The sequence below is a fragment of the Aulostomus chinensis genome, chromosome 1 (genome assembly GCF_037954235.1).
Source record: "Aulostomus chinensis isolate RoL2024-O1b breed Wild chromosome 1, RoL_Achi_v1.0, whole genome shotgun sequence".
In the NCBI taxonomy this organism is placed as follows: Eukaryota; Metazoa; Chordata; class Actinopteri; order Syngnathiformes; family Aulostomidae; genus Aulostomus; species Aulostomus chinensis.
Genome location: NC_141320.1, coordinates 18147514 through 18172023, shown reverse-complemented (window position 1 = coordinate 18172023; position 24510 = coordinate 18147514).

Sequence of the window (24510 nt, the reverse complement as noted above, 5' to 3'; positions counted from 1 at the left end):
AAAATGATGCTACAGTGATATAATGAGGGTTGCTATTTCCCTAAGAAATGATGCTACAGTGATGTGGTGAGAGTTGCTATTTAACTAAGAAATGATGCTACAGTGATGTGGTGAGAGTTGCTACGAATCTCAAAATGATGCGACAGTGATGTAGTGAGAGTTGCTACGAACCTAAGAAGTGATGCTCATGTGATGTAATGAGAGATGCAATAAATCTCAAAATGATGCTACAGTAATGTCGTGACAGTTGCTACTTACCTCAAAATGATGCTGACAGTGATGTGGTGAGAGTTGCTACGATCCTTAAAATGATGCTAAAGTGATGTAATGAGGGTTGCTACGATCCTCAAAATGATGCGACAGTGATGTGGGGAGAGTTGCTACGAATCTCAAAATGATGCTACAGTGATGTAATGAGGGTTGCTATTTACCTAAGAAATGATGCTACAGTGATGTGGTGAGAGTTGCTACGAATCTCAAAATGATGCTACAGTGATGTGGTGAGAGTTGCTACGAATCTCAAAATGATGCGACAGTGATGTAGTGAGAGTTGCTACGATCCTCAAAATGATGCTTAAGTGATGTAATGAGAGTTGCGACAAACCTAAGAAGTGATGCTACAGTGATGTAATGAGAGTTGCTATGAACCGCAAGATGATGCTCCAGTGATATAATGAGGGTTGCTATCTACCTAAGAAATGATGCTACAGTGATGTGGTGAGAGTTGCTACGAACCTCAAAATGATGCTACAGTGATGTAATGAGGGTTGCTATTTACCAAAGAAATGATGCTACAGTGATGTGGTGAGAGTTGCTACGAATCTCAAAATGATGGTACAGTAATGTCGTGACAGTTGCTACAAACCTAAGAAGTGATGCTACAGTGATGTGGTGAGAGTTGATAGTAATTTCAAATAATGCTAAAGCGGTGTAATGAGAGTTGCTACTTCCCTAAGAAATGATGCTACAGTGATGTGGTGAGAGTTGCTACGAACCTCAAAATGATGCTACAGTGATGTAATGAGGGTTGCGATTTACCTAAGAAATGATGCTACAGTGATGTAGTGAGAGTTGCTACGAACCGCAAAATGATGCTACAGTGATATAATGAGGGTTGCTATTTACCTAAGAAATGATGCGACAGTGATGTAGTGAGAGTTGCTACGAACCTAAGAAGTGATGCTACAGTGATGTAATGAGAGATGCTATAAATCTCAAAATGATGTTACAGTAATGTCGTGACAGTTGCTACTTACCTCAAAATGATGCTGACAGTGATGTGGTGAGAGTTGCTACGATCCTTAAAATGATGCTACAGTGATGTGGTGAGAGTTGCTACGAACCTCAAAATGATGCTCCAGTGATGTAATGAGAGTTGCTACAAATGTCCAAATGATGCTACAGTGATGTAATGAGAGTTGATAGTAATTTCAAAATCATGGTATTGTGATGTAATGAGAGTTGCTACTTACCTAAGAAATGATGCTAGAGTGATGTGGTGAGAGTTGATAGTAATTTCAAAATCATGCTAAAGTGATGTAATGAGAGTTGCTACTTTCCTAAGAAATGATGCTACAGTGATGTGGTGAGAGTTGCGACGAACCTCAAAATGATGCTACAGTGATGTAGTGAGAGTTGCTACGAATCTCAAAATCATGCTACAGTAATGTCGTGAGAGTTGCGACTATCCTCAAAACGATGCGACAGTGATGTAGTGAGAGTTTCTACGAACCTCAAAATCATGCTACAGTGATGTAATGAGGGTTGCTATTTACCTAAGAAATGATGCTACAGTGATGTGGTGAGAGTTGCTACGAATCTCAAAATGATGCTACAGTAATGTCGCGAGAGTTGCTACGATCCTTAAAATGAGGTGGCAGTGATGTAGTGAGAGTTGATACTAATCTCAAAATGATGCTGACAGTGATGTGGTGAGAGTTGATAGTAATTTCAAAATCACGCTAAAGTGATGTAATGAGAGTTGCTACAAACCTAAGAAGTGATGCTACAGTGATGTGGTGAGAGTTAAAAGTAATTTCAAAATAATGCTAAAGGGGTGTAATGAGAGTTGCTACTTCCCTAAGAAATGATGCTACAGTGATGTAGTGAGAGTTGCTACGAACCGCAAAATGATGCTACAGTGATATAATGAGGGTTGCTATTTCCCTAAGAAATGATGCTACAGTGATGTGGTGAGAGTTGCTATTTAACTAAGAAATGATGCTACAGTGATGTGGTGAGAGTTGCTACGAATCTCAAAATGATGCGACAGTGATGTAGTGAGAGTTGCTACGAACCTAAGAAGTGATGCTAATGTGATGTAATGAGAGATGCAATAAATCTCAAAATGATGCTACAGTAATGTCGTGACAGTTGCTACTTACCTCAAAATGATGCTGACAGTGATGTGGTGAGAGTTGCTACGATCCTTAAAATGATGCTAAAGTGATGTAATGAGGGTTGCTACGATCCTCAAAATGATGCGACAGTGATGTGGGGAGAGTTGCTACGAATCTCAAAATGATGCTACAGTGATGTAATGAGGGTTGCTATTTACCTAAGAAATGATGCTACAGTGATGTGGTGAGAGTTGCTACGAATCTCAAAATGATGCTACAGTGATGTGGTGAGAGTTGCTACGAATCTCAAAATGATGCGACAGTGATGTAGTGAGAGTTGCTACGATCCTCAAAATGATGCTTAAGTGATGTAATGAGAGTTGCGACAAACCTAAGAAGTGATGCTACAGTGATGTAATGAGAGTTGCTATGAACCGCAAGATGATGCTCCAGTGATATAATGAGGGTTGCTATCTACCTAAGAAATGATGCTACAGTGATGTGGTGAGAGTTGCTACGAACCTCAAAATGATGCTACAGTGATGTAATGAGGGTTGCTATTTACCAAAGAAATGATGCTACAGTGATGTGGTGAGAGTTGCTACGAATCTCAAAATGATGGTACAGTAATGTCGTGACAGTTGCTACAAACCTAAGAAGTGATGCTACAGTGATGTGGTGAGAGTTGATAGTAATTTCAAATAATGCTAAAGCGGTGTAATGAGAGTTGCTACTTCCCTAAGAAATGATGCTACAGTGATGTGGTGAGAGTTGCTACGAACCTCAAAATGATGCTACAGTGATGTAATGAGGGTTGCGATTTACCTAAGAAATGATGCTACAGTGATGTAGTGAGAGTTGCTACGAACCGCAAAATGATGCTACAGTGATATAATGAGGGTTGCTATTTACCTAAGAAATGATGCGACAGTGATGTAGTGAGAGTTGCTACGAACCTAAGAAGTGATGCTACAGTGATGTAATGAGAGATGCTATAAATCTCAAAATGATGTTACAGTAATGTCGTGACAGTTGCTACTTACCTCAAAATGATGCTGACAGTGATGTGGTGAGAGTTGCTACGATCCTTAAAATGATGCTAAAGTGATGTAATGAGAGCTGCTACGAATCTCAAAATGATGCTACAGTAATGTCGTGAGAGTTGCGACTATCCTCAAAATGATGCGACAGTGATGTAATGAGAGTTGCTACTTACCTAATAAATGATGCTACAGTGATGTGGTGAGAGTTGCTACGAACCTCAAAATGATGCTCCAGTGATGTAATGAGAGTTGCTACAAATGTCCAAATGATGCTACAGTGATGTAATGAGAGTTGATAGTAATTTCAAAATCATGGTATTGTGATGTAATGAGAGTTGCTACTTACCTAAGAAATGATGCTAGAGTGATGTGGTGAGAGTTGATAGTAATTTCAAAATCATGCTAAAGTGATGTAATGAGAGTTGCTACTTTCCTAAGAAATGATGCTACAGTGATGTGGTGAGAGTTGCGACGAACCTCAAAATGATGCTACAGTGATGTAGTGAGAGTTGCTACGAATCTCAAAATCATGCTACAGTAATGTCGTGAGAGTTGCGACTATCCTCAAAACGATGCGACAGTGATGTAGTGAGAGTTTCTACGAACCTCAAAATCATGCTACAGTGATGTAATGAGGGTTGCTATTTACCTAAGAAATGATGCTACAGTGATGTGGTGAGAGTTGCTACGAATCTCAAAATGATGCTACAGTAATGTCGCGAGAGTTGCTACGATCCTTAAAATGAGGTGGCAGTGATGTAGTGAGAGTTGATACTAATCTCAAAATGATGCTGACAGTGATGTGGTGAGAGTTGATAGTAATTTCAAAATCACGCTAAAGTGATGTAATGAGAGTTGCTACAAACCTAAGAAGTGATGCTACAGTGATGTGGTGAGAGTTAAAAGTAATTTCAAAATAATGCTAAAGGGGTGTAATGAGAGTTGCTACTTCCCTAAGAAATGATGCTACAGTGATGTAGTGAGAGTTGCTACGAACCGCAAAATGATGCTACAGTGATATAATGAGGGTTGCTATTTCCCTAAGAAATGATGCTACAGTGATGTGGTGAGAGTTGCTATTTAACTAAGAAATGATGCTACAGTGATGTGGTGAGAGTTGCTACGAATCTCAAAATGATGCGACAGTGATGTAGTGAGAGTTGCTACGAACCTAAGAAGTGATGCTAATGTGATGTAATGAGAGATGCAATAAATCTCAAAATGATGCTACAGTAATGTCGTGACAGTTGCTACTTACCTCAAAATGATGCTGACAGTGATGTGGTGAGAGTTGCTACGATCCTTAAAATGATGCTAAAGTGATGTAATGAGGGTTGCTACGATCCTCAAAATGATGCGACAGTGATGTGGGGAGAGTTGCTACGAATCTCAAAATGATGCTACAGTGATGTAATGAGGGTTGCTATTTACCTAAGAAATGATGCTACAGTGATGTGGTGAGAGTTGCTACGAATCTCAAAATGATGCTACAGTGATGTGGTGAGAGTTGCTACGAATCTCAAAATGATGCGACAGTGATGTAGTGAGAGTTGCTACGATCCTCAAAATGATGCTTAAGTGATGTAATGAGAGTTGCGACAAACCTAAGAAGTGATGCTACAGTGATGTAATGAGAGTTGCTATGAACCGCAAGATGATGCTCCAGTGATATAATGAGGGTTGCTATCTACCTAAGAAATGATGCTACAGTGATGTGGTGAGAGTTGCTACGAACCTCAAAATGATGCTACAGTGATGTAATGAGGGTTGCTATTTACCAAAGAAATGATGCTACAGTGATGTGGTGAGAGTTGCTACGAATCTCAAAATGATGGTACAGTAATGTCGTGACAGTTGCTACAAACCTAAGAAGTGATGCTACAGTGATGTGGTGAGAGTTGATAGTAATTTCAAATAATGCTAAAGCGGTGTAATGAGAGTTGCTACTTCCCTAAGAAATGATGCTACAGTGATGTGGTGAGAGTTGCTACGAACCTCAAAATGATGCTACAGTGATGTAATGAGGGTTGCGATTTACCTAAGAAATGATGCTACAGTGATGTAGTGAGAGTTGCTACGAACCGCAAAATGATGCTACAGTGATATAATGAGGGTTGCTATTTACCTAAGAAATGATGCGACAGTGATGTAGTGAGAGTTGCTACGAACCTAAGAAGTGATGCTACAGTGATGTAATGAGAGATGCTATAAATCTCAAAATGATGTTACAGTAATGTCGTGACAGTTGCTACTTACCTCAAAATGATGCTGACAGTGATGTGGTGAGAGTTGCTACGATCCTTAAAATGATGCTAAAGTGATGTAATGAGAGCTGCTACGAATCTCAAAATGATGCTACAGTAATGTCGTGAGAGTTGCGACTATCCTCAAAATGATGCGACAGTGATGTAATGAGAGTTGCTACTTACCTAATAAATGATGCTACAGTGATGTGGTGAGAGTTGATACGAACCTCAAAATGATGCTCCAGTGATGTAATGAGAGTTGCTACAAATGTCCAAATGATGCTACAGTGATGTAATGAGAGTTGATAGTAATTTCAAAATCATGGTATTGTGATGTAATGAGAGTTGCTACTTACCTAAGAAATGATGCTAGAGTGATGTGGTGAGAGTTGATAGTAATTTCAAAATCATGCTAAAGTGATGTAATGAGAGTTGCTACTTTCCTAAGAAATGATGCTACAGTGATGTGGTGAGAGTTGCGACGAACCTCAAAATGATGCTACAGTGATGTAGTGAGAGTTGCTACGAATCTCAAAATCATGCTACAGTAATGTCGTGAGAGTTGCGACTATCCTCAAAACGATGCGACAGTGATGTAGTGAGAGTTTCTACGAACCTCAAAATCATGCTACAGTGATGTAATGAGGGTTGCTATTTACCTAAGAAATGATGCTACAGTGATGTGGTGAGAGTTGCTACGAATCTCAAAATGATGCTACAGTAATGTCGCGAGAGTTGCTACGATCCTTAAAATGAGGTGGCAGTGATGTAGTGAGAGTTGATACTAATCTCAAAATGATGCTGACAGTGATGTGGTGAGAGTTGATAGTAATTTCAAAATCACGCTAAAGTGATGTAATGAGAGTTGCTACAAACCTAAGAAGTGATGCTACAGTGATGTGGTGAGAGTTAAAAGTAATTTCAAAATAATGCTAAAGGGGTGTAATGAGAGTTGCTACTTCCCTAAGAAATGATGCTACAGTGATGTAGTGAGAGTTGCTACGAACCGCAAAATGATGCTACAGTGATATAATGAGGGTTGCAATTTCCCTAAGAAATGATGCTACAGTGATGTGGTGAGAGTTGCTACGAACTTCAAAATGATGCTACAGTGATGTAATGAGGGTTGCTACGATCCTCAAAATGATGCGACAGTGATGTGGGGAGAGTTGCTACGAATCTCAAAATGATGCTACAGTGATGTAATGAGGGTTGCTATTTACCTAAGAAATGATGCTACAGTGATGTGGTGAGAGTTGCTACGAATCTCAAAATGATGCTACAGTGATGTGGTGAGAGTTGCTACGAATCTCAAAATGATGCGACAGTGATGTGGTGAGAGTTGCTACGATCCTCAAAATGATGCTAAAGTGATGTAATGAGAGTTGCGACAAACCTAAGAAGTGATGCTGCAGGGATGTGGTGAGAGTTGCTACGATCCTCAAAATGATGCTCCAGTGATAAAATGAGGGTTGCTATTTACCTAAGAAATGATGCTACAGTGATGTGGTGAGAGTTGCTGCGAACTTCAAAATGATGCTACAGTGATGTGGTGAGGGTTGCTATTTAACTAAGAAATGATGCTACAGTGATGTGGTGAGAGTTGCTACGAATCTCAAAATGATGCGACAGTGATGTAGTGAGAGTTGCTACGAACCTAAGAAGTGATGCTAATGTGATGTAATAAGAGATGCAATAAATCTCAAAATGATGCTACAGTAATGTCGTGACAGTTGCTACTTACCTCAAAATGATGCTGACAGTGATGTGGTGAGAGTTGCTACGATCCTTAAAATGATGCTAAAGTGATGTAATGAGAGCTGCTACGAATCTCAAAATGATGCTACAGTAATGTTGTGAGAGTTGCGACTATCCTCAAAATGATGCGACAGTGATGTAATGAGAGTTGCAACTTACCTAATAAATGATGCTACAGTGATGTGGTGAGAGTTGCTACGATCCTTAAAATGAGGTGGCAGTGATGTAGTGAGAGTTGATACTAATCTCAAAATGATGCTGACAGTGATGTGGTGAGAGTTGATAGTAATTTCAAAATCACGCTAAAGTGATGTAATGAGAGTTGCTACAAACCTAAGAAGTGATGCTACAGTGATGTGGTGAGAGTTAAAAGTAATTTCAAAATAATGCTAAAGGGGTGTAATGAGAGTTGCTACTTCCCTAAGAAATGATGCTAAAGTGATGTAGTGAGAGTAGCTACGAACCGCAAAATGATGCTACAGTGATATAATGAGGGTTGCTATTTCCCTAAGAAATGATGCTACAGTGATGTGGTGAGAGTTGCTACGAATCTCAAAATGATGCTACAGTGATGTGGTGAGAGTTGCTACGAATCTCAAAATGATGCGACAGTGATGTCGTGAGAGTTGCTACGATCCTCAAAATGATGCTAAAGTGATGTAATGAGAGTTGCGACAAACCTAAGAAGTGATGCTACAGTGATGTAATGAGGGTTGCTATGAACCGCAAGATGATGCTCCAGTGATATGATGAGGGTTGCCATCTACCTAAGAAATGATGCTACAGTGATGTGGTGAGAGTTGCTACGAACCTCAAAATGATGCTACAGTGATGTAATGAGGGTTGCTATTTACCAAAGAAATGATGCTACAGTGATGTGGTGAGAGTTGCTACGAATCTCAAAATGATGGTACAGTAATGTCGTGACAGTTGCTACAAACCTAAGAAGTGATGCTACAGTGATGTGGTGAGAGTTGCTACGAACCTCAAAATGATGCTACAGTGATGTGGTGAGAGTTGCTACGAATCTCAAAATGATGCGACAGTGATGTAGTGAGAGTTGCTACGAACCTAAGAAGTGATGCTACAGTGATGTAATGAGAGTTGCTACTAATCTCAAAATCACGCTAAAGTGATGTGGTGAAAGTTGCTACGAACCTCAAAATGTTGCTAAAGTGATTTAATGAGAGTTGCTACAAACCTAAGAAGTGATGCTACTGTGATGTGGTGAGAGTTGATAGTAATTTCAAAATAATGCTAAAGCAGTGTAATGAGAGTTGCTACTTCCCTAAAAAATGATGCTACACTGATGTCGCGAGAGTTGCGACTATCCTCAAAATGATGGGACAGTGATGTAGTGAGAGTTGCTACGATCCTCAAAATGATGCTACAGTGATGTGGTGAGAGTTGCTACGAATCTCAAAATCATGCTACAGTAATGTCGTGAGAGTTGCGACTATCCTCAAAACGATGCGACAGTGATGTAGTGAGAGTTTCTACGAACCTCAAAATGATGCTACAGTGATGTAATGAGGGTTGCTATTTACCTAAGAAATGATGCTACAGTGATGTGGTGAGAATTGCTACGAATCTCAAAATGATGCTACAGTAATGTCGCGAGAGTGGCGACTATCCTCAAAATGATGCGACAGTGATGTAGTGAGAGTTGCTACGATCCTCAAAATGATGCGACAGTGATGTGGTGAGAGTTGCTACGATCCTTAAAATGAGGTGGCAGTGATGTAGTGAGAGTTGATACTAATCTCAAAATGATGCTGACAGTGATGTGGTGAGAGTTGATAGGAATTTCAAAATCACGCTAAAGTGATGTAATGAGAGTTGCTACAAACCTAAGAAGTGATGCTACAGTGATGTGGTGAGAGTTAAAAGTAATTTCAAAATAATGCTAAAGGGGTGTAATGAGAGTTGCTACTTCCCTAAGAAATGATGCTACAGTGATGTAGTGAGAGTTGCTACGAACCGCAAAATGATGCTACAGTGATTTAATGAGGGTTGCTATTTCCCTAAGAAATGATGCTACAGTGATGTGGTGAGAGTTGCTACGAACTTCAAAATGATGCTACAGTGATGTAATGAGGGTTGCTACGATCCTCAAAATGATGCGACAGTGATGTGGGGAGAGTTGCTACGAATCTCAAAATGATGCTACAGTGATGTAATGAGGGTTGCTATTTACCTAAGAAATGATGCTACAGTGATGTGGTGAGAGTTGCTACGAATCTCAAAATGATGCTACAGTGATGTGGTGAGAGTTGCTACGAATCTCAAAATGATGCGACAGTGATGTGGTGAGAGTTGCTACGATCCTCAAAATGATGCTAAAGTGATGTAATGAGAGTTGCGACAAACCTAAGAAGTGATGCTGCAGGGATGTGGTGAGAGTTGCTACGATCCTCAAAATGATGCTCCAGTGATATAATGAGGGTTGCTATTTACCTAAGAAATGATGCTACAGTGATGTGGTGAGAGTTGCTGCGAACTTCAAAATGATGCTACAGTGATGTGGTGAGGGTTGCTATTTAACTAAGAAATGATGCTACAGTGATGTGGTGAGAGTTACTACGAATCTCAAAATGATGCGACAGTGATGTAGTGAGAGTTGCTACGAACCTAAGAAGTGATGCTAATGTGATGTAATGAGAGATGCAATAAATCTCAAAATGATGCTACAGTAATGTCGTGACAGTTGCTACTTACCTCAAAATGATGCTGACAGTGATGTGGTGAGAGTTGCTACGATCCTTAAAATGATGCTAAAGTGATGGAATGAGAGCTGCTACGAATCTCAAAATGATGCTACAGTAATGTTGTGAGAGTTGCGACTATCCTCAAAATGATGCGACAGTGATGTAATGAGAGTTGCAACTTACCTAATAAATGATGCTACAGTGATGTGGTGAGAGTTGCTACGATCCTTAAAATGAGGTGGCAGTGATGTAGTGAGAGTTGATACTAATCTCAAAATGAATGCTTACAGTGATGTGGTGAGAGTTGATAGTAATTTCAAAATCACGCTAAAGTGATTTAATGAGAGTTGCTACATACCGAAGAAATGATGCTACAGTGATGTGGTGAGTGATGTCCTCAAAATCCTAAAAATGATGCGACAATTGCGATGAAGCTCATAATGAAACTACAGTGATGTATTGAGAGTTGACCTCAAACCTCAAACCGATGCTACAGTGATCTCATAAGAATTGCTTCTAACCAAAGAAATGATGCTACAGTAATGTCGTGACAGTTGCTACTTACCTCAAAATGATGCTGACAGTGATGTGGTGAGAGTTGCTACGATCCTTAAAATGATGCTAAAGTGATGTAATGAGAGCTGCTACGAATCTCAAAATGATGCTACAGTAATGTTGTGAGAGTTGCGACTATCCTCAAAATGATGCGACAGTGATGTAATGAGAGTTGCAACTTACCTAATAAATGATGCTACAGTGATGTGGTGAGAGTTGCTACGATCCTTAAAATGAGGTGGCAGTGATGTAGTGAGAGTTGATACTAATCTCAAAATGATGCTGACAGTGATGTGGTGAGAGTTGATAGTAATTTCAAAATCACGCTAAAGTGATGTAATGAGAGTTGCTACAAACCTAAGAAGTGATGCTACAGTGATGTGGTGAGAGTTAAAAGTAATTTCAAAATAATGCTAAAGGGGTGTAATGAGAGTTGCTACTTCCCTAAGAAATGATGCTAAAGTGATGTAGTGAGAGTAGCTACGAACCGCAAAATGATGCTACAGTGATATAATGAGGGTTGCTATTTCCCTAAGAAATGATGCTACAGTGATGTGGTGAGAGTTGCTACGAATCTCAAAATGATGCTACAGTGATGTGGTGAGAGTTGCTACGAATCTCAAAATGATGCGACAGTGATGTCGTGAGAGTTGCTACGATCCTCAAAATGATGCTAAAGTGATGTAATGAGAGTTGCGACAAACCTAAGAAGTGATGCTACAGTGATGTAATGAGGGTTGCTATGAACCGCAAGATGATGCTCCAGTGATATGATGAGGGTTGCCATCTACCTAAGAAATGATGCTACAGTGATGTGGTGAGAGTTGCTACGAACCTCAAAATGATGCTACAGTGATGTAATGAGGGTTGCTATTTACCAAAGAAATGATGCTACAGTGATGTGGTGAGAGTTGCTACGAATCTCAAAATGATGGTACAGTAATGTCGTGACAGTTGCTACAAACCTAAGAAGTGATGCTACAGTGATGTGGTGAGAGTTGCTACGAACCTCAAAATGATGCTACAGTGATGTGGTGAGAGTTGCTACGAATCTCAAAATGATGCGACAGTGATGTAGTGAGAGTTGCTACGAACCTAAGAAGTGATGCTACAGTGATGTAATGAGAGTTGCTACTAATCTCAAAATCACGCTAAAGTGATGTGGTGAAAGTTGCTACGAACCTCAAAATGTTGCTAAAGTGATTTAATGAGAGTTGCTACAAACCTAAGAAGTGATGCTACTGTGATGTGGTGAGAGTTGATAGTAATTTCAAAATAATGCTAAAGCAGTGTAATGAGAGTTGCTACTTCCCTAAAAAATGATGCTACACTGATGTCGCGAGAGTTGCGACTATCCTCAAAATGATGGGACAGTGATGTAGTGAGAGTTGCTACGATCCTCAAAATGATGCTACAGTGATGTGGTGAGAGTTGCTACGAATCTCAAAATCATGCTACAGTAATGTCGTGAGAGTTGCGACTATCCTCAAAACGATGCGACAGTGATGTAGTGAGAGTTTCTACGAACCTCAAAATGATGCTACAGTGATGTAATGAGGGTTGCTATTTACCTAAGAAATGATGCTACAGTGATGTGGTGAGAATTGCTACGAATCTCAAAATGATGCTACAGTAATGTCGCGAGAGTGGCGACTATCCTCAAAATGATGCGACAGTGATGTAGTGAGAGTTGCTACGATCCTCAAAATGATGCGACAGTGATGTGGTGAGAGTTGCTACGATCCTTAAAATGAGGTGGCAGTGATGTAGTGAGAGTTGATACTAATCTCAAAATGATGCTGACAGTGATGTGGTGAGAGTTGATAGGAATTTCAAAATCACGCTAAAGTGATGTAATGAGAGTTGCTACAAACCTAAGAAGTGATGCTACAGTGATGTGGTGAGAGTTAAAAGTAATTTCAAAATAATGCTAAAGGGGTGTAATGAGAGTTGCTACTTCCCTAAGAAATGATGCTACAGTGATGTAGTGAGAGTTGCTACGAACCGCAAAATGATGCTACAGTGATTTAATGAGGGTTGCTATTTCCCTAAGAAATGATGCTACAGTGATGTGGTGAGAGTTGCTACGAACTTCAAAATGATGCTACAGTGATGTAATGAGGGTTGCTACGATCCTCAAAATGATGCGACAGTGATGTGGGGAGAGTTGCTACGAATCTCAAAATGATGCTACAGTGATGTAATGAGGGTTGCTATTTACCTAAGAAATGATGCTACAGTGATGTGGTGAGAGTTGCTACGAATCTCAAAATGATGCTACAGTGATGTGGTGAGAGTTGCTACGAATCTCAAAATGATGCGACAGTGATGTGGTGAGAGTTGCTACGATCCTCAAAATGATGCTAAAGTGATGTAATGAGAGTTGCGACAAACCTAAGAAGTGATGCTGCAGGGATGTGGTGAGAGTTGCTACGATCCTCAAAATGATGCTCCAGTGATATAATGAGGGTTGCTATTTACCTAAGAAATGATGCTACAGTGATGTGGTGAGAGTTGCTGCGAACTTCAAAATGATGCTACAGTGATGTGGTGAGGGTTGCTATTTAACTAAGAAATGATGCTACAGTGATGTGGTGAGAGTTACTACGAATCTCAAAATGATGCGACAGTGATGTAGTGAGAGTTGCTACGAACCTAAGAAGTGATGCTAATGTGATGTAATGAGAGATGCAATAAATCTCAAAATGATGCTACAGTAATGTCGTGACAGTTGCTACTTACCTCAAAATGATGCTGACAGTGATGTGGTGAGAGTTGCTACGATCCTTAAAATGATGCTAAAGTGATGGAATGAGAGCTGCTACGAATCTCAAAATGATGCTACAGTAATGTTGTGAGAGTTGCGACTATCCTCAAAATGATGCGACAGTGATGTAATGAGAGTTGCAACTTACCTAATAAATGATGCTACAGTGATGTGGTGAGAGTTGCTACGATCCTTAAAATGAGGTGGCAGTGATGTAGTGAGAGTTGATACTAATCTCAAAATGAATGCTTACAGTGATGTGGTGAGAGTTGATAGTAATTTCAAAATCACGCTAAAGTGATTTAATGAGAGTTGCTACATACCGAAGAAATGATGCTACAGTGATGTGGTGAGTGATGTCCTCAAAATCCTAAAAATGATGCGACAATTGCGATGAAGCTCATAATGAAACTACAGTGATGTATTGAGAGTTGACCTCAAACCTCAAACCGATGCTACAGTGATCTCATAAGAATTGCTTCTAACCAAAGAAATGATGCTCTAGTGATGTGGTGAGAGTTGCTACGAACCTCAAAATGATGCAGGGTGCCTTTGTGGAAAGTCTTGCACTCCCAACACATTCATTCTCACGAATGCAGTGACAGGTCAGAGCCAAGGGAGCCTCCATGTCCACAGATGTCCACATGGCAGCTGGACTTCCTTTTTCACTCCTTCCCGTTCCTCCTGGTACTTTTTGGCCACCGTTTGTTTGATGGTCTGAAAATGACACCCAGAGTAAATCAATACATTGAAATTAGAGATGAAATAAACTGGAGATATCAAGGACTGCTTTAGATCATTTCCACACAAACCTTTCTGGTTGGCAAACATATGAGGCTCAAGGACCTGAACCAGTTCCCTGAACCCTTCCCTCTCAACAGTGCTGAGGGGCTGGCAGTCCTTCAGGATGAAATTCAGCAGAGCCTCATCCAGCATCTGCTTCCTGGAAGCTGGATGGTTAAAGATGAAGGAGAGAAGAAATGAATAGGAATTAATGATCAATGAAGCAACTGTGAGTCAGTTGGAGAGTGTCTGTATACCTGAGTTCATCCTGGTGGATCTGGGACTTCATTCTCATGCCTGGCCCCATCATGCCTCAGCACTGAAGAGGTGCTTTTGTTGAGATGAGACGCTTCTGTCCAACAAATGAGACATTCAACCTGCAGAAAAGAACATGAGTACTCAGCTAAAAGTTCCTTTCTTCATGGTGACTGGTGTTTCTTAGTCTTAGACCACCAGGTTTCCAATGAGGTGTATCGGATACGTTGTTGTGTGCCGCTGAAATCCGTCCAATTCCGGCGTTGTTTCCTCATGAAATGTGTTTGCCTTAAAGCTCATTAAAGTGTTGAACCACAATATCGTTCACCATAACTGAGTCAACTTCAAGATAACCTACTTCTACATTCCAGTCCCGGCTGCTCCTGTTCTGCTGCAGTCCAGAAAACAACAACCCGATACAATTGGCGCTCCTTCCCACAGCTCCGGCCCGGATCCGCATGGTTCCGCTGACTGTGAGACGCGCTCCCTCCAGAGTGGCACAGCCCGATGGGGGTCCTTATCTGGCACGGGGGCGTAAAACAGGTGCGACTGGAAAGCCTGGTTTATTCTGCTTCAAGGGAACGCGTTGCTCTGCAATTCACCGCCAAGCCGCTAGGGGGTGTGGCTTTGTCTTTGTATTGTTTACGGGGCTCTTGTCGGATTCCTTGGTTTTCTTCCGGTCACAGACAACAATTGTTGGCCATTTGTCAGTCTTTGTAGTGCCGCGAAGAGGCGTTGTAGAGGTGGTCGTACTTGAGCACCTCCTCGATAATCCTTTCTTCAGCTTGGTCCATTTTTTCTTGGAGCCTTCACCACAGAAACTTTGAAAATGGCGGTGCTGTGCTGCGACTGAACCGGAAATGACGTTTTGGGCGGACCAATCACAGTCCTCGACGTTGACGTCACCACGCGTCGACGCGATGCGGAAACAGGATTTTTTTGGAGGCGCGTTTCAGGCTACAGCGTACGGTCTGCGTCGACGGCGGAGGTACGAATACTACCCGACACAGAAGCATAATTCAGGCTGAAATTAGGCTTGAAAGTCGAAAAGGAAGTTAGCATGTCAGGGATGAGACACCTTGATAGTCCAAAAGGAAGTTAGCATGTCAGGGATGAGACACCCTCATAGTCCAACAGGTAGTTAGCATGTCAGGGATGAGACACCCTGATAGTCCAACAGGTAGTTAGCATGTCAGGGATGAGACACGCTTATCGTCCAACAGGAAGTTAGCATGTCAGGGATGAGACACGCTTATCATCCAACAGGAAGTTAGCATGTCAGGGATGAGACACCCTGATCGTCCAACAGGAAGTTAGCATGTCAGGGATGAGACACCCTGATAGTCCAACAGGAAGTTAGCATGTCAGGGATGAGACACCCTGATAGTCCAACAGGAAGTTAGCATGTCAGGGATGAGACACCCTGATAGTCCAACAGGAAGTTAGCATCTCCATGGTTCCCTTGACCAGAAGCCAGTGGGATCGTTCCATTCTGACATCTTGATTGACATTTGTCCTTCTCTGAGCTAAATAGCTGGCAATCATTTGAAGAAAAACTTGATTTACTTTTTCTATTTTGATCTTCAGCTCATTTGCATACTTTTGTTAAAATTCTCCCCTTTTTGTCTTTTTTTCTGCTGTTTTTAGCACAAAGTCCACCTGGTGCCTAAAGACCAGTTCAGCATGGACTACGTTGAACCTTCAGTCCGCTGCATCAGCACCCATGGACGGTTCCCCCCTGACAGGTGGATTCTGGTGAGGAACATTAGTGGGACAGCGCTCTTGTTAGAACGGTTCTGATCCACCTTCCCTCCCCCTGTTGCTCCTCCTGTGTCCCCTCAGCGCTCTTGTTAGAACGGTTCTGATCCACCTTCCCTCCCCCTGTAGCTCCTCCTGTGTCCCCTCAGCGCTCTTGTTAGAACGGTTCTGATCCACCTTCCCTCCCCCTGTAGCTCCTCCTGTGTCCCCTCAGCGGTCTTGTTAGAAGGGTTCTGATCCACCTTCCCTCCCCCGTAGCTCCTCCTGTGTCCCCTCAGAGCTCTTGTTAGAAGGGTTCTGATCCACCTTCCCTCCCCCTGTAGCTCCTCCTGTGTCCCCTCAGCGCTCTTGTTAGAAGGGTTCTGATCCACCTTCCCCCCCCCTGTAGCTCCTCCTGTGTCCCCTCATGTTTCCAAACTCCCTCCCACTGGCTGGTGCTGAAGGAGGGCCAGAGCTCCTCCTACAGGAGCCCATCCTGGCCTCCCCCGCTGCAGCTCCTCCACTGACCTCCCACCAGAGAGATGAGCCCCCTGGTTCAGAGGTGACAGACCACCTCTGGGAGCAGACAACAGAGACCACATCAGGCTGGACTCCGTGCAGGTACGGAGGCTGACGGCTGCTGAGTGAGTGAGTTTACGACGCTCCCACCACTGCTGCTGGATTGATTTAACACATCTGGAATATTCAGATTTATTCTGGGTCAACATCTGCGTCTGTTGAAGTCCTCAGTCTCCATGCAGGTGGTGTTGTTCCAGATAAAAGGTCTCAATAACAGCATCACTCCAGGTGAAACCATTCCAAAGAAGGCTAAGTGGAGCTGGCATATCAGCCCCCAATGGAAGCCTGCTGCTGCTGCCAAGCTCTCCATGTCATCATGGAAAAGTTGATTGTTCAACTCAATGTTTTTCCCATTGGGAGGAGATTTGTTGTTCCACCATGAAGTCTTTTCTGGTGATGAGTTTGTGTGTTGTAGTAGCATGAAGATATCTTGTTATCATGATCAACTCATCTGGCCTGGTGGAAGAACGCTGCTGTGTTTGGATTCAGACGAGTCAAATCTGAACCAGGGACTTGTAGTTTTATCCTCTGTCTCTGGACTCATAAAATGGAGACCGGCCCAGTTTGACACTTTTGAACTCCTTCATGAGGTTCAAATCTCATGACTGAGATTCATGATTGGAAACATCCGCGGTTCAGGAAAGAAAACATGTACCATTGAACATCGCTCTCATCCTTCTACTCAGAACGCTGCGGTGGACTCCACCGTGTCCAGGCTTTGGGCAGATACGTCTTCATCCTCCACCACCACCAGCCGCTCCACCCCACCCACCCTGTGCAGCCTGATCCGGCTGTTTGAGAAACATTCAAATGGAGATGGTTGTTTGTGTCTTTCAGGCCACGCCAACGCCTCCTTCTGTCCCCACGCTTACGGCTGCCGAAACGTGCCGGTGTCTGAAAACCAGATCATTGTGGATGTGCCGGACCACCAGGTCCTCCTCACCTGCAGGTTCCTGCAGGCAGAGCCCTGTGGTGGTAGGTTTCCTGCTCCTCTGCTGGACTGATACCCTCTCCCTTTCCTGACACGTATCTGCTGTTTCTACTCTGTGCCTCCTTCTCCTCTGTCAGGCCTGGACTTCTTCCTTCTGTCTCTCCAGGATTACGTCCTGGTGGTGCCTGAGAGCAGCTCCAGCTCCAGCTCCCTGAACCAAGAACCACTGGAGAAATCTGACCACTTCATCAGCAACTGTGGCCTCAACAGCTTTCATGTCAAGTCGGTGTCTCTCAGCCTGAGTTGGTCCCTGTTCTGTATCCCTGAATGTTCTAGAGGAACTAAACTGGGCCTGACTGGGACGCTTCTGTCTGCTCAGATTTGGGTTGTGAATGCATTCAGATGTCATTTACAAGCATTGGAACTAAAGACCTGAGCCTCAAGAATATTTAGTTCTTGATTTACTTTCTCTTGCAGGGTTTCATTTTGTGCTAATTTTCTTTTGAAGATCTTTGTTTTTTTGTTGTCCTTCCATTTAGCAAGTTTGGCTAAGAACCTTTTCCCCACTAAACTAATTTTCCTAAAATGTCTCGCTAACGTTTCCTTTTTCTCTGTCGTCCCTCCTGTCCTTGGTCTCCATTCTGTCTCAGCTCAGCTGTGTCTCTTGGGCTCTCTTCAACAACGGCGCCCTGCCTTGTGCCTGCCATGAGGTTGGAGCTGAGAGTGACACCTGCGAGTCATTTGGTGGTCGGTGCCGCTGCAGGCCCCACGTGATTGGCCGAGACTGCTCCATGTGGGCCGCGGGCTGCTGGGGATTCCCCACTGCAGACGTGAGTGTCAGATTGGATGAATGATGAGTAATAAGGGCTTTTAATGATGAGTGAGAGGACGGACCAAACCAACCTGTCCAACCATCAGAGGACAGTTTGTTGTTCTAGTTTCAACTCTTACTACATTACTGTCAGCATCATTTTGAGTTCATCAGCAACTATCACTACATTACTGTCGCATCATTTTGGGATCATTAGCAATTCTTACTACATCACTGTCACCATCATTTTTAGGTTTTTGGCAACTCTCACCATATCACTGGATTATTATTTCTTAGGTTTGTAGCAACTCTCATTCCATCACTTTAGCATCATTTTGAGGTTCGTAGCAACTCTCACCACATCACTGTAGCATCATTTCTTATGTGAGAAGAAACTCTCACTACATCACTGTAGCTTTATTTTCAGTTAAGAAGAAACTCTCACTACATTACTGTAAGCATCCTTTTGAGGATAGTGTCAACTCTTACTTCATCACTGTAGCATCATTTTGAGGTTGGTAGTAACTCTCACTCCATGACTTTAGCGTAAATTTTTAGGTTTTAAGCAACTCTCACTACATTACTGTCAGCATCATTTTGAGCATCCTAGTAACTCTCACTACATCACTGTCGCATAATTTCTTAGGTTCGTAGCAACTCTCATTACATCACTTTAGCATCATTTTTAAATTAGTAGCAACTCTCACATCACTCTAGCATCATTTTGAGGTTCGTAGAACTCTCACCACATCAGTGTAGCATCATTTTGAGGTTTTTAGCATCACTCACCACATCACTAGAGCATCATTTCTGAGGGTAGTAGCAACTCTAACTACATCACTGGAGCATCGTTTTGAGGATAGTAGTAACTCTTACTACACCACTGTCGAATCATTTAAAGGTTCCTAGCAATTCTCACTACATTACTGTCAGCATTATTTTGAGGTGAGGAGAACTCTCACGACATCACTGTAGCATCAATCTGATGATAGTAGCAACTCTCACTACATGACTTTAGCATCATTTTGAGGTTTTTAGCAACTCTCATTACATCACTGGAGCATCATTTTGAGGTTAGTCGCAACTCTCACCACATCACTGTAGCATCATTTTGAGGTTCGTAGCAACTCTCACTACATTACTGTAAGCATCATTTTTAAATTAGTAGCAACTCTCACTACATTTCTGTGGCATCATTTTGAGATTTTTAGCAACTCTTTCTACATTATTGTCAGCATGTTTGAGGTTTTTCGCAACTCTCACCACATCACAGTAGCATCATTTGTTAGGTCAATAGCAACTCTCATTGCATTACTGTAGCATCATTTTGAGGTTAGTAGCAAATTTCACTACATCACTGAAGCATCCTTTTGAGAATAGTTGAAACTCCCACTACATCACTGTAGCATTATTTTGAGGGTAGTAGCAACTCTTACTACAAGATTGTCAGCATCACTTTGAGGTTGTTCGAAACTCTTACAACATTACTGTAAGCATCACTTTGAGTTTATTAGCAACTATATCTACATTACAGTTAGCATTATTTTGAGTTCATTAGCAATTCTTACTACATCACTGTCGCATCATTTTGAGGTTAGTTTCAACTCTTACTTCATTACTGTTGCTTTATTTTGAGGTTCGTAGCAACTCTTACTACATGACTGTCAGCATCACTTTGAGGTTGTTCGAAACGTTCACTCCATTACTGTTAGCATCATTTTGAGTTCATTCGCAATTCTTACGACATCACTGTCGCATCATTTTGAGATCATTAACAATTCATCTGACATCACTGTTGCATTATTTTAAGGTTCATAGCAACTCTTACTACATTACTGTCAGCATCACTTTGAGTTTATTAGCAACTATCTCTACATTACTGTTAGCATCATTTTGAGTTTATTAGCAATTCTTACTAAATCACTGTCGCATTATTTGGAGTTTCGTAGCAACTCTTACTACATTACTGTTGCATTATTTTGAGATTAGTGGCAACTCTTACTACATGACTGTCAGCATCACTTTGAGGTTGTTCGAAACACTTACTTCATTACTGTAAGCATCACTTTGAGTTTATTCGCAACTATCACTACATTACTGTTAGCATCATTTTGAGATCATTAGCAATTCTTCCGACATCACTGTTGCATTATTTTGAGGTTCGTAGCAACTCTTACTACAGGACTTTTAGCATCATTTTGAGATCATTAGCAATTTTTCCGACATCACTGTTGCATTATTTTGAGGTTCGTAGCAACTCTTACTACATGACTGTCAGCATCACTTTGAGGTTATTCGAAACTTTCACTACATCACTGTTAGCATCATTTTGAGTTCATTAGCATTTCTTTCAACACCACTGTCGCATTTTCTTGAGGTTTGTAGCAACTCTTACTACATTACTGTTGCATTATTTTGAGGTTCGTATCAACTCTTGCTGTATGATTGTCAGCATCACTTTGAGGTTATTCGAAACACTGACAACATTACTGTAAGCATCACTGAGTTTATTAGCAACTATCACTACATTACTGTAAGCATCAATTTGAGTTCATTAGCAATTCTTCCTACATCACTGTAGCATTATTTTAAGGTTATTAGCAGACTTACTACAATCCTGTCAGACTGATTTTGAGGTTCGTAGCAACTCTTACTACATGACTGTCAGCATCACTTTGAGGTTGTTCGAAACACTTTCTACATTACTGTTAGCATCACTTTGAGTTTATTAGCAACTATCACTACATGACTGTTAGCATCATTTTGAGTTTAATTGCAATTCTTACGACATCACTGTCGCATCATTATGAGATCATTACAAATTCTTCTGACATCACTGTCGCATTTTTTTGAGGTTCGTAGCAACTCTTACTACATGACTGTCAGCATCACTTTGAGGTTGTTCGAAACACTTTCTACATTACTGTTAGCATCACTTTGAGTTTATTAGCAACTATCTCTACATTACTGTCAGCATCACTTTGAGTTTATTAGCAACTATTACATTACTGTAAGCATCATTGAGTTTATTCGCAACTATCACTACATTACTGTTAGCATCATTTTGAGTTTTTTAGCAATTCGTACAACATCACTGTAGCATCATTTTTTATTTCATTAATAATTCTTTCTACATCACTGTAGAATTTTTAGCAACTTTCATTACATTACTATTAGCATCATTTTTTAATTCATTAACAATTCTTTCAACATCACTGTTGCATTATTTTTAGGTTCGTAGCAACCTTCCTTTAAACCTGTCAGAATCCCTTTGAGGTTATTTTAAACTTTCACTACATTACTGTTAGCATCATTTTGAGTTCATTAGCAATTCTTACGACATCACTGTTGCATCATTTTTAGATCATAACAATTCTTCCGACATCACTGTGGCATTATTTTGAAGTTCGTAGCAACTCTTACTACATGACTGTCAGCATCATTTTGAGGTTGTTCGAAACACTTACTACATTACTGTAAGCATCACTGAGTTTATTAGCAACTATCACTACATTACTGTTAGCATCATTTTGAGTTTAATAGCAATTCTTACGACATCACCGTCAGCATCATTTTTAGGTTACTCGCAACTCTAACCACATGACTGTCAGCATCACTTTGAGGTTATTCGAAACTTTCACTCCATTAATATTACCATCATTTTGAGTTCATTAGCAATTCGTACAAAATCACTGTCGCATCATTTTGAGATCATTAGCAATTCGTACAAAATCACTGTCGCATCATTTTGAGATCATTAGCAATTCTTCTGACATCACTGTTGCATTATTTTGAGGTTCGTAGCAACTCTTCCTACATCACTGTCAGCATCACTTTGAGGTTGTTCGAAACGTTTACTCCATTACTGTTAGCATCATTTTGAGTTCATTAGCACTTCTTACTCCACCAATGTCGCATCATTTTGTGATCATTAGCAATTCTTCCGACATCACTGTCGCAATATTTGGAGGTTCGTAGCAACTCTTGCTACATTACTGTTGCATGATTTTGAGGTTAGTAGCAACTCTTACTACATGACTGTCAGCATCCCTTTGAGGTTGTTCGAAACACTTACTACATTACTGTAAGCATCACTGAGTTTATTAGCAACTTTCACTACATTACTGTTAGCATCATTTTGAGTTCATTAGCAATTCTTACTAAATCACTTTCGCATCATTTTGAGATCATTACCAATTCTTCTGACATCACTGTCGCATTATTTTGAGGTTCGTAGCAACTCTTACTACATTACTGTTGCATTATTTTAAGTATCGTAGCAACTCTTACTACATTACTGTCAGCATCACTTTGAGTTTATTAGCAACTATCTCTACATTACTGTTAGCATCATTTTGAGTTCATTAGCAATTCTTCTGACATCACTGTCGCATTATTTTGAGGTTATTAGCAACTCTTACTACATTACTGTAAACATCATGTAGTTTATTAGCAACTCTCACTACATCACTGTGAGCATCATTTTGAGTTCATTAGCAATTCTTCTGACATCACTGTCGCATTATTTTGAGGTTATTAGCAACTCTTACTACATTACTGTAAACATCATGTAGTTTATTAGCAACTCTCACTACATCACTGTTGCATCATTTTTAGATCATAACAATTCTTCCGACATCACTGTGGCATTATTTTAAGGTTCGTAGCAACTCTTACTACATGAATGTCAGCATCACTTTGAGGTTGTTCGAAACACTTACTACATTACTGTAAGCATCACTGAGTTGATTAGCAACTACCACTACATTACTGTTAGCATCATTTTGAGTTTAATAGCAATTCTTACGACATCACCGTCAGCATCATTTTTAGGTTACTCGCAACTCTAACCACATGACTGTCAGCATCACTTTGAGGTTATTCGAAACTTTCACTCCATTAATATTACCATCATTTTGAGTTCATTAGCACTTCTTACTCCACCAATGTCGCATCATTTTGTGATCATTAGCAATTCTTCCGACATCACTGTCGCAATATTTGGAGATTCGTAGCAACTCTTACTACATGACTGTAAGCATCACTTTGAGGTTATTAGCAACTTTCTCTACATTACTGTTAGCATCATTTTGAGTTTATTAGCAATTCTTCTGACATCACTGTCGCATTATTTTGAGGTTATTAGCAACTCTTACTACATTACTGTAAGCATCATGTAGTTTATTAGCAACTCTCACTACATCACTGTGAGCATCATTTTGAGTTCATTAGCAATTCTTACTACATCACTGTAACAAAGTTGTTTCTATGGCAGTTCCCAAAGAGGTAGAAAATGATCCAACACTGTATTTAGTTCATCAATGTACTTCTTGAATGTTAGTGATTGATCCGGGATCTCCTGCTCATGCATCCCAGGCAGAATCAATGACTTAGCTGCAAGTCACCTTTTTTGAACTCTTGAACATCTGGAAGTAGTTAAAGGGGTTTTACAAGGGGGTCCCACAAATCTCCTGAGCACCAGGACTAGTTGGTACCGTTCCGACACCAGGAAGGAACTCATAAATAGTGGAGATAACACAGATACACATTCCAAGAACAATTGTCTTTTAGATCTACGTAAGCTTATATCATGCATATGCTTGACTTGTAAGTATGCGTGAGTACAAAATATTATTAAAAGATAATATATAAGACAACAGAAAAACACTTAATATCAGTTAATGAAGAGAGCTCTGGACCCAGGTGCTTCCATCTCGGAGGAATGAACAGCTCCCTGCCCTCCAGATACCTGCTGCCATACAAGAGACACAGCGAGGGGAACGTCAACCCCCCCCCCCCCCCCCCCAGAAGAACAGGGTCCTGAAGGGCTTGAGATCCTTTAATAAGCCAAGAAAGGGATTCCAGTCATGTAAGTGATTTCCTTTAGAGTCCCAGATATTCTGAGGTCACAGAACTGTAAAATGCTAACATTCTAATCATGATCTTACTAATTAATTAGCAAAGGAAAGGAATCCGGCCATGTCAGGGATCTCCTTTC